The sequence below is a fragment of the Opisthocomus hoazin genome, chromosome 1, assembly GCF_030867145.1.
Source record: "Opisthocomus hoazin isolate bOpiHoa1 chromosome 1, bOpiHoa1.hap1, whole genome shotgun sequence".
Classification (NCBI taxonomy): Eukaryota; Metazoa; Chordata; class Aves; order Opisthocomiformes; family Opisthocomidae; genus Opisthocomus; species Opisthocomus hoazin.
The window spans coordinates 33,199,094-33,209,296 of NC_134414.1; the positions used below are offsets into that span (position 1 = coordinate 33,199,094).

The following is a 10,203-nucleotide window of genomic DNA, read 5'->3' on the forward strand; positions in this document are numbered from 1 at the left end:
GCCAGATACTTGCTGCAGAGTTGCCATTTGTGTTGGGAATTTTATCCTCTCTCTATGGCAGGAGGATTAAAAAAAAACACATACACCTGCCAATATATTCGTGCCACAAGCAACTTACTCAGAGGCTGTTGTTTGATCATTCTCTCTACAGACCATGGAGCTCGTTAAGCTTCTCATCATCTTAGGGATGGAAGGGAAGTAGGCGAGGCTTTTGGGCGTCATGCTGCTTGCTTCACGCCCTGTAAAGGTGACCTGGCCAATGCTACGCTGGCCAAGACCACGTTGCAGCAAGAAAGTTTATACCTGTAGCTTGCAGGAAGGTGCTCAGAGGGAAGTTTTGGCGAAAGATGCCTGCGCTCGCCTGCCTGTGCTGCTGCAGGTACCCACTGCCAGGACGGGTGGGCTGTGAAGTGCCCGGCCGACCGGCAGCGCTCACTGAGGGACGCTGTGGCCAGAGCACCTCTGCCATAACTTATTTCCCTCATCCGTGAAGGTTTGCTATAGCCCCCTCCAGGCCTCGCCGGCGGGATCGGGGACACCAGGCGACTCCCATCTATTCTGAAAGCAGGGTGCCTGATTTTTGCTTGTGACTGCTGTGACAGATGACAACCGTCCATCCAGGAAAGTGTGACTTACACAGTCGATGGACCATGAAATACGGGCTTATATGGCACTGTTGGGGAAGGTGGGAAAGGGAAACTACAAGGAGGAGAAATATTTGCAAGGCACACAGGTGTCTTAAAGGGGGTAGGAGCTGCTCGCCGTGACCTGTGGTGAGCACAGAGAGAAACTGGGACATGAGGGTTGCTTTTGTAGGGAGGGAGCACCCAGATTTTCAGGCCACTGGGACATTTTGCTGGGGAATGCCAGAGGATGGAAAGCCTCAGCCGTTCAGAGGGGTGCCGGGGTTTGACCAGCACCCACCACACCCCACAGCTGGAGCCGGGAGCACCCCAAAACCCACAGGTCCAAGGCAGGTTTCACACAGCACCTCTGCAGTGAAGGAGGTGGCAGATCAAGTCCCTTTCCCTGCAGAAGCCGTTAACCAGTTATTAACGGTGACAGCAACAACTCCGTGTGATTAAAGAGAAGGGACAAGATAGGAATTTGACAGAGAGTTCTCCTCTCTGAATGCATTAGGCTGTAGGAGAAGATCCTCTTGCTTAAATAATAAGCAGGTTGGACAAAAATAAGGCAGCAGAAAAATAGGTTTGCTCTTGAGAGACCTTCAAAGTAACAAGAAGAGCAGCTTTGCTTGGAGAGTTCCATCCTGGCCTCTTGGCCCGGAGAGGGCAGGGCCTCTGCGGCACTGCTGGGAGGGAGGGCTGGGGAGGGAGGTGGAAACAAGGCTGAGCCCAAAGCAATCTCACTGTTTTCCTCTTCTGTAAAGTGTTAAATTCTGTGTAAGAGCACACCGCTGATTTGGTAACGCTGTGATGGCTGTTGTTATTTAACTCCCTTTGCATTTATTAAGTGTAAGCTCTGAGATAAAGGTGCTTTACAGCAATAAAACATCAAGCCACTTCCACGAGGAAAGTGTTGGTTGCATCTCACACAAGGCTGAGCGATGAGTGAAGTGACCTGAGCGGTGTCTGACCCCAGCAGGGACCAGGACGTTTTGTGTTTCAGCCCTGCCTCTTCACTACCAGCTTGCCTTGTTCTCCTGATTGCTTGCCTTGTTTGTAAATGAATAAATAAAACAAAAATGGCATTTAAAAGCCCCATTTTTAGCTTTTTAAAAACAAATGAACAAAAACTTAACTCACCAGCAGACAAGATATTAGTCTCTGATTCAGATACGTATGATTGTTTCCCCAACAACTTCTTCCCCCTCTCCATTCTCCCCAGCTCTTCTATCATTTTCAACATCTTTTATGAGCAAGTCAGAAAAGAAACACATTGGAAAACCACGTAAGAAGAGACCTGAAGAGTAATGAAATCAGCAGAATACGAGTTCTGCCAAGGTGCGTGTGTTATCTGTGCATCCTGTTTACCCATCTGCGCTGATGACTCCGCTTCCGCTGAATGCTCTTCTTCCGATTACTTCTTTGTTAATTATAACACATTTAGTGATGGCAGTAGGTGTAATGAGAACGGCTGCACCTACACCAGTATTAACACTCTTCCCATTTTATCTACTATGCTGTGTACCTGCACACCTGGTGCTGTGAATGGTCACAGCATTTTTGCAAGGCGTACACTGGCTTCAGCAAAAAACCCCACTTTTAACCCCTGAGAACCAAAACAACAGAGACCGAAATGGCAAACCACGGCAAATGATATGTTCCCTTTATTCTGGCTAGTCCTGCACACAGGGCAGGACCAGAGCAATAACTAGAAAACGCTGGCGTATTTCCCCCGAGGGCTGCTTCACCTGCATCACCCGCTGTTCCATTTTATCCTCTGTCATTCTGAGAGCACATCAGTAGTTTCTTTTCTCTTCTTCTTGGTTCTTTATTGATCCTGAGGTTCCTGCTTACAGAGTGCCGTGCTTTGATGACCATGGTTTCTTCTCCTGTTGTCTCAGAAAGAAAATTATCTCTCCGTTTACTAAATAAGGCCACTGCAAGCTTAACTCGTTGGCCTGGCAAGAGGATGCACGCAGGTCAGTCGAATTTGTCACTTGTGACACTTTATTTCTCTGTTTCTCATCTCCCTCTGCAAGTTTAGCTGGTGTGCAGTATGCTTTAGGATTTGTGTGTGGAAATGCAGCAGAGGCTGCAGGTGTACAGCAGCTCAAGGGCAGAGTCTGCAGAAACCAAGCCTAAGTCGCCCGGGTCTTCTACCACCTGTCCTGATTTACTAACTGAGAGAGAAAGCCTCCTTGCTTCCACCATCACCAGTGGGTGATGTGCAGTTTGAGCAGATCCCAGCGTCATCTTTATTTTTTCAGTCCCATGTGACACACAGACTGGAGCAATGCTGACACTGTTGGCCTGGGTCATCACGCACTGACTCCAGGTCCATCTCCCCTTTCTTCACCCTGCTAAGGCTGAAGTGGACGAGCATACCTTGTTCAGAGAGCGGGACTCAAGTATGTTATCCTCAGACATGTAATTGGGGCTGAAATGTGCCTGGGCCTTTTCCACGTGTGGTGGTTTCTTTTTCTGCCTAGAAACTTGGGATGGCACTGGAAGACTTTGGCTGCCAGACACCGCCACGTCCTTGGCAAATGGCCACGGCCCATCTGCAGGTCGACTTGATACAGTATGTGCAGTAAATTCCACACATGCTTACTGTATCAAACCTTGTGCACATTTGCAAGGCATCTTTTAACATATTTCAGACATGGAAATCTCAGACAGAGAGAGATAGCTGGAGATGTGGAGCAGGGGGATGGGAAGGACTTTAAAACCGTCTTGTTCGAGTAATTTTAATGATAACGTTCTGGCTAATAGCAGCCCACTGTCGAGGGGCATCAAGACAACTGGTTTTTTCTCTATAACTTGGTAGTGATTGTAAGCATGCTTTTTGTTGAGGTGATTATACATTTCCCTTTTCTGAGCTTTACAGGTCTCCCTGTTGCCTAAGGCAGGCAACAGCAATCTTGCCTGCCTTACCCTCTCCTGGACTCTGAAACACAGCAATACCACGCAACTGATTTAAAAGTAAAAGGTGTTTCTAACAGAGACAAGATGATTTGGAAAAGAAGAGAGTGGCTGAACTTTCTTGAGGAGACATTGGCAAGACCTCTGTGTTTTTTATTTGCATATGAATGTGAAAGCTCAAGGTAAGATGTTATTCATGCCTAACACAAGGTACAGAAGCTCATTTGGATCATAAAGACAAGGTGGGCATCTTTCTATGCAGCAAAAGCTCAAGAACCTGGCCTGCCAGATAGTAAATACCCATGTGCTGGATGAGCCATACTCTTTGGCTGTTAATCCAAAATAGAGCCGAAAACCTTTAGGAAAGAAGAGCCGACAAGCTGCACGGTCTCCTTTCAGATGTACCGACTGCCAGGGATCCCAGTCACCAGCAGCGTGTCAGCATGGGGATTTCATGTACTGCTCACCCCGCTGTCTGTTCCCCGGTAGCTCTGTGTGAATGAGCAGTTCTCAAGGCCTTGGCTCATCGCTGCGCTTGGAGGTGGGCATAGGGTCAAAACCACCAGAAACTCTCCTTTATTTAACCCAAGACCAGTTATAACAGCACAACTTACAGTCCTGCAAGCTCCTGTGTTCCTACACCTCTTTTTCTATCCAGTGCTTAAAAAATATTAGGCAGTCCCTCTTGCATGGATTTCTTTCCATTTTGCCTTTGTCCCCACCTTATTTTCCACACTAAGCAAGTTATTTCAGACTAAACAAGTGATTTCTCATTTACTCTATGAATATTTTCAAGTTCTGGGTCAGACTTTTCCACTGTCCACCAGTCTTTCATCTTACATTTGTTTCTCTTTTAAAAGGCTAGCGCAGGATTTAAGTGATACCGTTTGCAGAAGGAATGAAGGGCTCAAGTGTGAGAATGTGATTGCAAAGGGCTGCAGAAAGATGTATCCATCTGGTTTTGTGAAGAAAATGATACAGCTCTTAAACTGCTGGTAAAGCATTTTCTTTGTTGCTTGCGTGGCCCAGCTCCTGTTTCCCTCTGACTTGATCAGCGTTTGGCTGAATCCCAGTTCCTTCTGAAAATAATTAATTGCAGAAAGGCTATCCTCGTTAGTGTTACTCAGCCCCAACTGCATTTACCACAAAAGCCATTACCAGGGAGCTGGGAGATGGCTTTGCTACTCACAAAAGATTGGTTTGACTACAGGAAGAACCAGGAACCAGCATTTCCCATGGCCTTGGAGAGCTGGGGAATGTGTTTCAGCCACAAAAGCCCATGTGGACGTTCTCTCTCTCTGTCCACGTCAGATGTGCTGTTCCCATCATCACTGGTCTTGTGCCAAGATCACGTGGCACCGTGCTGGGAACACACATTTCCAGAGCCACACTGGGGCACATTTCCCAGTTTCCATACAAGAATGAGCTGCTTGTCCCTGCCTCCAGAAGCTGAGAACTGGAAAGAGGTCATGGACATCAACCAACATGTTCCAGTTTTCCTCCATGCCACTTCACTGCTAAGAAAGTTTTAATGTGAAAGAGTAATGTGTTAAGGGTACGTGCTGGTGGGAGCAATTAGATTCACAGAATCACAGAATGGCTGAGGTGAGAAGGAACATCTGGAGGTCATCTGCTCCAACTCCCTGCTCAGGTAGGGCCAGTTGCAGCCGGTTGCCCAGGACCATGTCCAGTCGGCTTCACGTATGGAGTCTCCATAACCTCTCTGGGCAACCTGTGCCAGTGCTCAGGCATCCTCACAGTAAAAAAGTGTTTCCTGACGTTCAGAGTGAACCTCCCATGTTTCAGTTTGTGCCCATTGCCTCTGGGCCTGTCAATGGGCACCACCGGAATGAGTGTTGCTACATCCTCTTTGCGTCCTTCCGTCAGATATCTATATACATCGATAAGATCCCACCTGAGCCTGCTCTAGACTTAACAGTCCGAGCTCTCCCAGCCTTTCCTCATATAAGAAGTGCTCCGGTCCCTTAAACACCTTTGTGGCCCTTCGTTGGACTCTCTCCACTATGTCCATGTCTCTCTTGTACTGGGGAGCCCAGGACTTGACACAGCACTCCAGCTGTGGCCTCACCAGTGCTGAGCAGAGGGGAAGGATCACCTCCCTCAACCTGCTGGCAACATTTTGTCTAATGCAGCCCAGGATACCATTCACCTTCTTTGCAGCAGGGGCCCATTGCTGGCCCACGGCCAACTTGATGTCCACCAGGACCCCCAGGTCCTTTTCTGCCAAGCTGCTTTCCAGCTGGACAGCCCCCAGCATGTACTGGTGCATGGGGTTGTTCCTCCCCAGGTGCAAGACTTTGCACTTCTCCTTGTTGAACTTCACAAAGTTCCGGTCAGCCCATTTCTCCAGCCTGTTGTGGTCCCTCTGGGTGGCACACGTGACCCTCTGGTCTATCAGCCACTCCTCCCGGTTTGGTGTCATCAGCAAACTTGCTAAGGGTACACCCTGCCCCGTCATCCAGACTGACCCTCTGCAGAGGCTATTCGGTGATATGGGCTCGGTCATCTCTGCTCTTTGCAGCATGCTTGGAGTCCTCCTTCTTCTAGCAGAGACCTCTGCTTCCTGAAGGCTTGGTGATCCTGCAGCTTAGTGTGCAGCCCCTTAGTCTTAATTTGAACTCCCAGGCATTACTTAATTTGAGATTTGCCTGAATCTGCTGGTTTGTCTTTAAGCGGTGCAGTTCAGCCTGAGCTCTGCCACATCACCCAGTTGCATCCATGTGTCAGAGCCCAGCTGCAGCGCAAAGGGCTTGGGGTTTGCTTACCACAACGCGGAGGAGCATGAGGTGACACTGCCATGATGAGTACTGCAGGTTTTCTTTAACACTTACCAAAATGCTTTTACGGGCAACCACACACTTCGCTTTAGAAGGTGTTTACGCAGCTATTCCCTTTTTGAATTATCTGCTCCCCAGGTCTTTCCCACCAGCACAACTCTGGGACGGCATCATCTCCAGATGGCGTGGCCAGACCTGGAGGATGCCTGCCGGACACCTTCCAGGCATTCTCCCCAGGCAGACCCTGCATATGCTGAAAACAGTGAGTATTCCTGAAATCCTTTAAAAGTCCTTTTTAAGAATGAAAATAATAATGGAAAAAAAAAAAAGTTTTAAGGCCATGTCTAAACCCTGCTAGAGACTTTCTTTATCTGCGCCCACAGTTGCTATTCTCAGGTTTTTGAGAAAACCCATAAAACGCAGTGAGATCCCAGTTCCACTATATATTCAACTGTGTTATGGGACAGCTCTGTTGCAGGTGGACTACTGGTGTGGCTTTATTGCTGATGTAGTATTTTGCCATCTGGACCTTCCCACACAGTAAGTACTTGTAAGTACTCTCTTTCTCCCCCTACTTCAGGCAAAACATCTACGAGCTCTTTAACAACCGCCGCAGCTACCAGTATTAGTTAGGGTACGTAACCAGCTTCCAGCCTGACTCCTTGCAAGGTTTTGGGGTAGGGAAGGGATCCCACCTCTTGCAGCAGTTGCTGAACGTAGAAAGGCAGGCAGCCATGACTGGTTGGGCGTGCTTCTCCTGTTCTGAAGAGTTTCACTGATAAAAGCAGTCAGGATCCAGCTCTTTTGTCAGACTGAGGGTAAAAAAAGGGCACTGCTTATCTAATGTAGTAAAACACAAATAGTCCAACGTAATCCTTTAGATATGGCACCAGCAATTTACAATTTAATAAGAGAGATCTGTTTCTGCAGCTCCTCACAGGCTGTGGCTGATGTTTAAAAGCAGCAAGAGGGTTATTTTGTCCCTCACTGCTGTTTTCCTCTGGCTGGCTCAAGGGAATGAGAGAAAAATCATACTATGGATGATGTCTCACTTTGACTGCAATTGCAGTACTGGACATTCAGATGCCACGATGACAAACACAGCAGAGTTGCTTGTGAGATAGACTTGCTGGGTAGATTTTCAATATGAACATTAATTGATGAGTGAGAGGGACAGAATTACTGATGGCATCTAACACAAGAAACACTGACACCAGAGAGGTTGTTTAGGACATGTAATAATCCAGACAATGAGAGTTTACTGATGCCAGGGTCCGTCTCTTCCATATGAGCCCATAAAATTTTCCCGATATTGCTGAAAGCGGCAATGCTTTTGCTGAGGCAGTAATAAAAATAATAAATGGGTTTACCTAAACTCCTACCAGGCTCTAATAAAAACTTGTCTAGCAGTGGAGCAGTGAGAAGTTGGGAGTGCTGCATACCTGGGCTGCCCGGGAAGCCCTCGGGGCAGCCACCCGCACTCCGCACGCCGCTGAGAGTTTCTCGAGTTTCTTACGTTCGCTGTCCTTGTGCGGCCGTGCCCTGTGCCGGCCCTGGCAGCGATGTGGCCAGGTTGAGACAGAGCCCTTGGGAACAGGGACATGGCACCACACAGCAGCGGCGTGACCTTGCATGGATGCTCCCTGCTTCACCTGCTTTGTTCTGGCTTTTCTTATTGTGGACATCCAGTGGAGCTGCGTGTGGTGTTTGACATCCCTCACAGTTATAGACCTTATCCTTAGGTGTGGGACGATTTTCACAGTATAGTGACCTAAAAATCATGCAGCACCTTGCTGATGGATTTCCGGGTGCTAAAAGACTTCTAGTCTCTTGGAAGTGTCTGGTTGGCTGGCATGCAGTGCAAAACCCCGCGGCAGAACTTTGTTAGTGGAATTAAGGTTGCCTCTGGTATGTTATGTTTTGGGATACATACTTCAAATCTCTGAAGACTGGGAAAGGGCTAGCGATTAAAACTACATTTCTGGAAACCAGGAAATGCTGAGCAGAGAATACTGTTCATGCCAACACAGACAACTTCTCTTGATGCCTCCTGAATTTTGTAGTAGTGGAGACTAGTGGTTTCGTCAGTGCGCATCAGGACTTCACAGACATTTTCCATTTCTCCACTCACCTCTTTCCCAGGCTGAGCTGTGCAGGACCCGTCCCACATTTCCCGCTTCCCAGGTTCCCATCACTCCATCCTTTCTGCTTCAGGAGACAGAGATACCAGACACACATATACTGTTCAACAGGTGACACACCATTGACTTCTACAGTTGGCATACTTACGTTTCACAGAATCATAGAATGGCAGGGGTTGGAAGGGACCTCTGTGCGTCATCTAGTCCAACCCTCCTGCCCAAGCAGGGTCACCTACAGCAGGCTGCACAGGACCTTGTCCAGGTGGGTCTTGAATATCTCCAGAGAAGGAGAATCCACATCCTCTCTGGGCAGCCTGTTCCAGTGCTCCGTCACTCTCAGAGTGAAGAAGTTCTTCCTCATCTTCATTTTTCTGCTCTACTCTGTTTTTTTCCAGTTAATTGCCAACATTTGTTTTGCTTCTTTGGCCCCCTTTGATCACTGTGTTGGTGTTTGAATTGCTCTACATATTACAGCCCACCAGTTGCACTCCTGGCCAGAGAAGTCAGCCCAGGCCCCCGGGGCAGGGGAGAGGGAGGAAGGACTGATATCCTCCTCCAGCAGCACAAGGCAGGGAAGGAGCTGCATGTGTGGAACTGACTGGTCCGAGCACTCCTGCTCTGCCCACACATGACGCCCCGCTCACCCTGGCTTTCCCACCCCTTCCTGGCCCCACCTTCCATCCCAACCCCTCTCCCTGTCCTTGTTGCCCCTGGTGTTCACTGCCCTCTCCCTCCTCTTCCAGGGATCCATTCCGAAAAAGAGGATCGACATCCAGAAACACCGCCAGCCCCTCGTGTGCAGAACACCTTGACATTAAGCTCACACAGACCCGTTGTTCCTGGAGTGTAATTACGTGACTCTGCCTTTTGCGTTCCCTACCGGTAATTCAGAGCAAGCTGATTATTGCATGTGAACGATTATTATGAGTCTCAAGTAGAAAAACAGCAATGTATCCTGGAACTGATCCAACAGGGACAACATATTATTTTCAAGAGCAGTCCAAGCTCTTTCCAAACATCACAGGGCACATTTCCCTCATATCAGTGAAACCTCCTGGACAGAAGCGAGCAGAACCATGCTGCTGGCAGCCCTCTGTCCTAGGACAGCAGAGGGTGAGATGGACTGACGGACTGTGTGTGTAGATACATGTTTAATGATCCCACCGTGCCTTTTGGAGCCACTGAATTATAACGCAGTAAAAACACAGTGCTTGTAACCCTGTGCATGTTCATGTTTCCATCTTGGTATTGCCAGCTGCTTTGTACAGGCTGTTTTGAAGACTGAAATCTTCCTGCACTGCCTTCCAACACCACTCTTCTGAAGTGCAGGGCTCACTATGCACTATCCAAAAGCAAATGTGGACAGTTTGGAGTGCAAGGTTGGGTCCTGCGATTTTCATGCACACCCAGGCATGCACAATTGTTTTAAACATCGGTTGACTATTAAAAAAACAGTTTGTTTTTTATTCCCCTCCGTATCTCATGAATCCCCTTGTCAAAGCAGCCCCAGTTCAGGCCATGAAAAGAATCCAAGCACTGCAGGAGGAGGTGCTAGAAATTTCATCCATGTTTTAGAGCCCTTAGAGTAAATCTTTGAGCAAATATCACTTTTTAAATCTGCAATTATGCACCTAGAGACCCCTGTTTGCATATACACATTTGCATACATAAATGCACATACGTGCACATATATTTATAGATATTAAAAACCATCAA

General features: G+C 48.0%; 1 long non-coding RNA gene across 1 annotated transcript; it reads left to right on the forward strand.

Moving 5' to 3' along the window:
- Positions 1–6,373: 6,373 nt before the first annotated feature.
- On the forward strand, positions 6,374–9,766 carry LOC142361420 (uncharacterized). Its single transcript, XR_012764037.1, has 3 exons — positions 6,374–6,608; positions 6,814–6,886; positions 9,231–9,766. It is a non-coding gene; the product is annotated as an uncharacterized LOC142361420 (long non-coding RNA).
- Positions 9,767–10,203: the final 437 nt, after the last annotated feature.